Source organism: Lepus europaeus, chromosome Y, assembly GCF_033115175.1.
Source record: "Lepus europaeus isolate LE1 chromosome Y, mLepTim1.pri, whole genome shotgun sequence".
Lineage (NCBI taxonomy): Eukaryota > Metazoa > Chordata > Mammalia > Lagomorpha > Leporidae > Lepus > Lepus europaeus.
This window is the reverse complement of record NC_084851.1, coordinates 2,565,732-2,571,803: the sequence shown is the minus strand read 5'-3', so window position 1 is coordinate 2,571,803 and position 6,072 is coordinate 2,565,732. Positions and strand designations below refer to the sequence as shown.

Below are 6,072 nucleotides of genomic sequence, written 5' to 3'. Positions count from 1 at the left end.
GGCCACTGGCAAGTGTTAGTTACTCAGTAATGGCTTTGAAACCCACCTGGCAATGGAGCCTGCCTGGCAACAGGCTGTGATTGGTTGGGGCATAGTCTGCCCCTTGACCAGATTGGCTGGTTTTGGCTATGTAAGATGTTGTTCCAACTGTAATAAACGAGTCTGCAGGCTGCTCGCCTCAAGCCTGCTTTCACCCGACTCCCGGGGTCTGTGTGGTGACTGCGTGCCTCTTGCCCCCACCATGCTGCCCCTCTCAGAAACCAATCCACTTCAACGTTGTTGAGAAATCAATGGCAACAGAGAACCCAAGATCACTTTCATCATCTTGTAACAAAATTAGTGAGGCAGTCCAAGTCTGCAGAGATCAGATGCCGGCAAGCCCTTATAAGGAAAATGGGAGCTGAACAGAAAGGAGACAGGGCACAAACTTAGCTCCAAAACAATTTTATTCAATAAGAATAATAAATAAATTCACAGAGGTGGCTCTCTTACACATGGGTAAGATTTTACTCCTAGATTTTTTTTTCTATAAGCATGGTACATAGGCAAAGCCTACCTTCTCAATCCAAGCTAAAGAAGAGCAAAAAGTTTCATTAATGACTTCAAAATTAGCATGGCCCCTGCGCAAGGATGACATGCAAATTCGTGAAGCGTTCCATATTTTAAAAAAAATTGTAGACAGGTTCTATAAGGTGGTCATCATGTTTGACCTTACTTAGAAGTAGGATGTGGCTCTCTTCATGGGCATTGTCTTATTTCACAGGAAAAATGATCTCAGAACAACCCTGTGACCACAGATTTCTAGTTCATGCCACCAAAGATTAGGGATGTGACTGAACATCCCTGTGGATGACATTATAAAGTCTTCTTCTGTAATCTATCTTGAACAGAATCCAGAAGGAAGAGTAGCAAGAGAGGTAGGTAGCAGAAGCAATGTAAGGATAGGTGCAGGCCATTTAACAAAAGCTTTACACAGTGATTTTCCATCAGGGAGACCTAAGAGGGCTACCCCACCACAAATTGCATTGTTTTTTGATGTGGAAAACCAGGACAGTGGGCCAGTAGTCCCAAGTCCTGACAGGAGTCAGTCTGAAAGGCTTTCAGTTCACTACTGCAAACCCTGTGGCCTCTTCCTAAGCAGAAAAGGACCTTCACTCTGCCCAGCTACTAAAGTAATCACTGCCATCAGGGGAACAGCCTAAGGTCAGTAACATTACAGGCAGAGCTGTAAATTTCCTTTTAAAGATGCCACCTCTGGGGCCTGCGCAGTGACACACTAGATTAATCCTCCACCTGTGGCACCGGCATCCCATATGGGCATCAGTCCTAGTCCCGGCTGTTCCTCTTCTAGTCCAGCTCTCTTCTGCGGCCTGGGAAAGCAGTGGAAGATGGCCCAAGTGCTTGGGCCTCTGTACCCGCATGGGAGACCAGGAAGAAGCACCTGGCTCCTGGCTTCGGATCAGTGCAGCTCCAACTGTTGTGGTCATTTGGGGAGTGAACCAACGGGAGGAAGTCCTTTCTCTCTGTCTCTCCCTCTCACTCTCTGTAACTCTACCTGTCAAACACATAAATAAATAAATATAAATTAATGATGCCACCACCTCTAACCTCCTGTTGAGGCCAGCTATCCACTCAGGGCAGCTAGGTAATAGAAATCAACAGGGTGTCTTCCCTAAGGTGGCTCACATTTTCCCTATGAAGTCTCTTCCACTACCCCATGTGAAAAGATTGATAGGTCCAGATAGGTCTGGACCTCACAGATACCTGGCCAGGCCTTAATGCCCAGTGATTATTAGCAGGCCCCCTGCTGTCAATTTCTATTTGCCTCTCTGGGAAAACTGCCTCCTGGTGTGTGTAGTACTCTTCTTAGCTCCTCTTATAATGACTCTACCCTGTGTTTTGGACCCTGTGTATCTAATCTGCTTGTTAGATCTGTTTCTCCCAGACTTGAAGTGGTGAAATTCTAGACGGCCCAACACATGAAACCTCAAACTGAAGCAGTTGCTGTGAACTGGCACTGAGTCTCCCTGAAGACGCCACTTTTGCTACAACCCTGTCTTGACAGTGGGCTCCTTCTTTCCCCTGCTTAGCTTCAATAAGTCAGAGAAGTCCTTACCCTAACCCTTGACAGCAACCAAGGTTTCTATAAGCAGAGGGAGGAAACGAGGGAGGCCATGACTAAAAGCAGGCCAGACTAACACCATCCTACAGCTACTTTCCAGCAGGCTCACGTTAAACAAAATGGGAGCATTCTTTGTGACAACCAGGAGTACATCTGTCTTCAACTAACTGGATGGTGTGCTGCTCTATTAAACTTTACTTTACTACTTCCTTATTTGTCCTCATCATTTAGCCATCTTCTACATCATTGGCAATGTCTGCATTACCTCTTTTTATCATCATGATAAGACAGGTGGCTAGATTAGGGCCACAAGTTGGAAGCCACACCTCCCTTGCCCTATGTAATCTTATTCATGCATGTATCCCAGGATGTACTCACCTGACCTGGGACCTGGAGGGGCAGTACCATATATCTCTGTCTCTGCCTCTCTGTCTCTCTGTTTGTGTGTCTGTGCATGTGTTTGTGTGTGTGTTTGTGTGTGTGTGTATGTTTTCCTCATTTTTCAAATAAACTGCATCACTTAATTGTGGTACTGTCTATGCTTAGAATACTCCTGTAAGTAAGATACAAGAGCCAAGAACAGGAATTTCTGCCCAACCTACCCCACAACTAATTGACAGAATCAGACAGCAGAAAACCCATTCCACAATGGCAATATGGTAAGTGGAATTCCATCAGTTTCTGTCAGCAATCCATGGTTTCCAAATCCTGGAAATCTCTCTTTTCCCCATAATCTCTTCTCTCAGTGTTCACAGCTTGGAAAAGTCAGCTAAAATGCAAAACTTGATGTCTTTAGTGTTTCTAATTTTGGTAGTTGTAGAGGCTAATACAGACTGTTAGCATTAACTGGATTTAGGCAGAGAAGCAGGAAAAAGATGTGGCAGTTTGTGATTGTTTGCAAATTTATAAGTGTTTCCAGTTGTTTGTTTTTAGGGATAGTTTAAATTACTGGAGAGGCTTAATTTTTTTTATATTCTTTTTTTCAATTATTAAACTTTTATTTAATGAATATAAATTTCCAAAGTACAGCTTATGGGTTACAATGGCTTTCCCCCCCTATAACATCCCTCCCACCTGCAACCCTCCCCTTTCCCGCTCCTTCTTCCCTTCCATTCACATCAAGATTCATTTTCAATTCTCTTTACATACAGAATATCAGTTTAGTATATATAAAGATTTTAACAGTTTGCCCCCATATAGCAACACAAAGTGAAAAAAATACTGTTGGAGTACTAGTTATAGCATTAAATAACAGTGTACAGCACATTAAAGACAGGGATCCTACATAATTTTTTTTTAAAAAATTAATTTTCTATGCCATTTCCAATTTAACACCAGGGTTTTTTTTGTCATTTCCAATTATCTTTATATACAGGAGATCGATTCAGTATATAATTAGTAAAGATCTCATCAGTTTGCACCCACGCAGAAACACAAAGTGTAAAAATACTGTTTCAGTACCAGTCATAGCATCACTGCACATTAGACAACACATTAAGAACAGATCCCACATGGGATGTAAGTACACAGTGACTCCTGTTGCTGACTTAACAATTTGACACTCCTGTTCATGGCATCAGTAATCTCCCTAGGCTCTAGTCATGAGTTGCCAGGGCTATGGAAGCCTTTAGAGTTTGCCGACTTTGATCTTATTCTGATAGGGTCCTAGTCAAAGTGGAAGTTCTCTCCTCCCTTCAGAGAAAGGTACCTCCTTCTTTGATGGCCCTGTTTTTTCCACTGAGATCTCACCCACAGAGATCTTTCATTTAGGTCTTCTTTTTTTTTTCCCATGGTTCTTGGCTTTCCATGGAGAGGCTTAAATTTAAGCCTTTGGTTTTATGGGACAACTTTATGGTTTCTGACCATTCTTTTGTCTTGGGTTCTTTCAACTTAAAGTCATATATCCTAGGGTGCTTTCATTTACTAATTGCAGGCATTATTTGGTGGGGCAAACCAGAGAGATGTGTTCTGTTGCCTAGCAATTGCAGCTAGTGGCAGGAAGGCAGGACTCCAAACATAGTGGAGGTTCGACTTCCTGCTGCAGAGGGTAGGACTTCTGCCCCAGAATAGCAGCTCCCAGTGACAACAGCTGGTTGCAAGATGGCATCCTCTGTGGGGACTTCTATGATATGAACAACATATCTCCAGCCCCAAGAAGGGGGCCCCAATAGCTGGTTGCATGATGCTTACCTGGTTAACAGTGAGGTATATTATTTTCGTTTTTCATTTTAGCTTTATGCTGGTCCTCTTTCAGGTTTCTCCCATGGATTACTGAGAACACAACTGTGGGTGACCTAAGGTTATGGAAATTAGCCCTGGAAATTTATTTTATTATTTTATTTTTAATATTTATTTGAAAGAGTTACAGAGAGAGAGAGAGAGAGAGAGAGAGAGAGAGAGAGAGAGAGAGAGAGAGAGGTCTTACATCCAGAGGTTCACTCCCCAATTGTCTGCAACTGCCAAAGCTGTGCTGATCCAAAGCCAGGAGCCAAGAGTTTTTTCTGGGTCTCAGATGTGATTGCGGGGTCTCCAGGACTTGACCATTTTCTACTGCTTTCCCAAGCCATAGCAGAGGGCTGGATCAGAAGTGGAGCAGCTGGGCCTTGAACTGGTGCCCACATGGGATGCCAGCACTGCAGGCCAGGGCAGTAACCCACTGCACCACAGCATCAGCCCCTATTTTATTTTTTAATTTTAGCTTTATTCTGGTTCTCTGGGGCCTCCTAGGATTATGTATCATAGGTCTGTTGGTTTACTCTGGGGACTTCTAGGATTGTCTCCTAGGCCAAGGGGTTTTCTCAACAGTTATTTTAACTTGTTATTTTAGCTTTACATTAGTTGTCAGAAATAAGGAGTCCCTGGTGTGCTGAGTAAGACAATGTAACCCATTTTTGGTACAAAAATAAAGTCTCACAGAAATAAAGTAAGGCATGAGAATTATACCTAATGCAATGGATCCAAGTCACATGCTTAAACATCATTAGGCTTGGGGAGAGCCTTGTCCACTTTTGTTTCCTCAGGTCCTACCAAGAGGCTGCTCAGCTGCATAGTTCTTCAGGCACTCCTGCGAACTCACTTCTAAGGCTATAAGTGTTTACGCATAATACAGACAGGGTTTGTTTAAAGGGAGAGATTGCTCCAACAAGGAAAGCAGTCCATACAGCAGACTCGTTCAATGGCAGTTGCTGTTAAGTAGCACCCAGTGGCCTCAGAATCAGTCCATAAGGAAATCCCATCTGGCTGAAAATGCAACAAATGAGCATTTCAGGTGTGAAAGGCCAGGACACTAGTGTGAATAGTGTCCCTGCACTGAAGGACCACTATGGCCCAAGCTCCAGTGGAAAGAAGTGGCCATCGAAGAGAAATGTCTCCTCTGAAGGAAGTAGACAACTGACACTTTGTGCATGCCTTGTCTAAAGTCTGATGGGGTTTGTGGATTGAAGAGACTTCCACAGCCTAGGCATCTCACCTTAAGAGACTCACGTGATTACTGATGTCATACAGGAGTGTTGATTTGTACAATGACAACAAGAGTCATTGTGGGCCGGTGCTGTGGCTCATTTGGATAATCCTCTGCCTGTGGTGCTGGTACCCCAGGTTCTAGTCTCAGTTGGGACACTGGGTTCTAGTCCCAGTTGCTCCTCTTCCAGTCCAGCTCTCTGCTGTGGCTCGGGAAGGCAGTGGAGGATGGCTTGAGTGCTTGGGCCCTGCACCCTCATGGGAGACCAGGAGGAAGCACCTGGCTATTGCTTCGGATCGGCTCAGTGCCAGCCGTAGCGGCCATTTGAGGAGTGAACCAACGGGAGGAAGACCTTTCTCTCTGTCTCTCTCTCTCACTGTCTAATTCTGCCTGTCAAAAAAATGAGTCATTGTATACCAACATTCCATGCAGTACCTCTGTCCTAAACAAATTTTCTTTTTAGAGTTAATGGTAAATCTTATTCTCAAAG

At 44.0% G+C, this 6,072-nt stretch overlaps 1 pseudogene; it reads left to right on the top strand.

Annotated features, from left to right (window-relative positions):
- Positions 1-604: 604 nt before the first annotated feature.
- LOC133754249 (U6 spliceosomal RNA) lies at positions 605-665 on the top strand (annotated as a pseudogene).
- Positions 666-6,072: the final 5,407 nt, after the last annotated feature.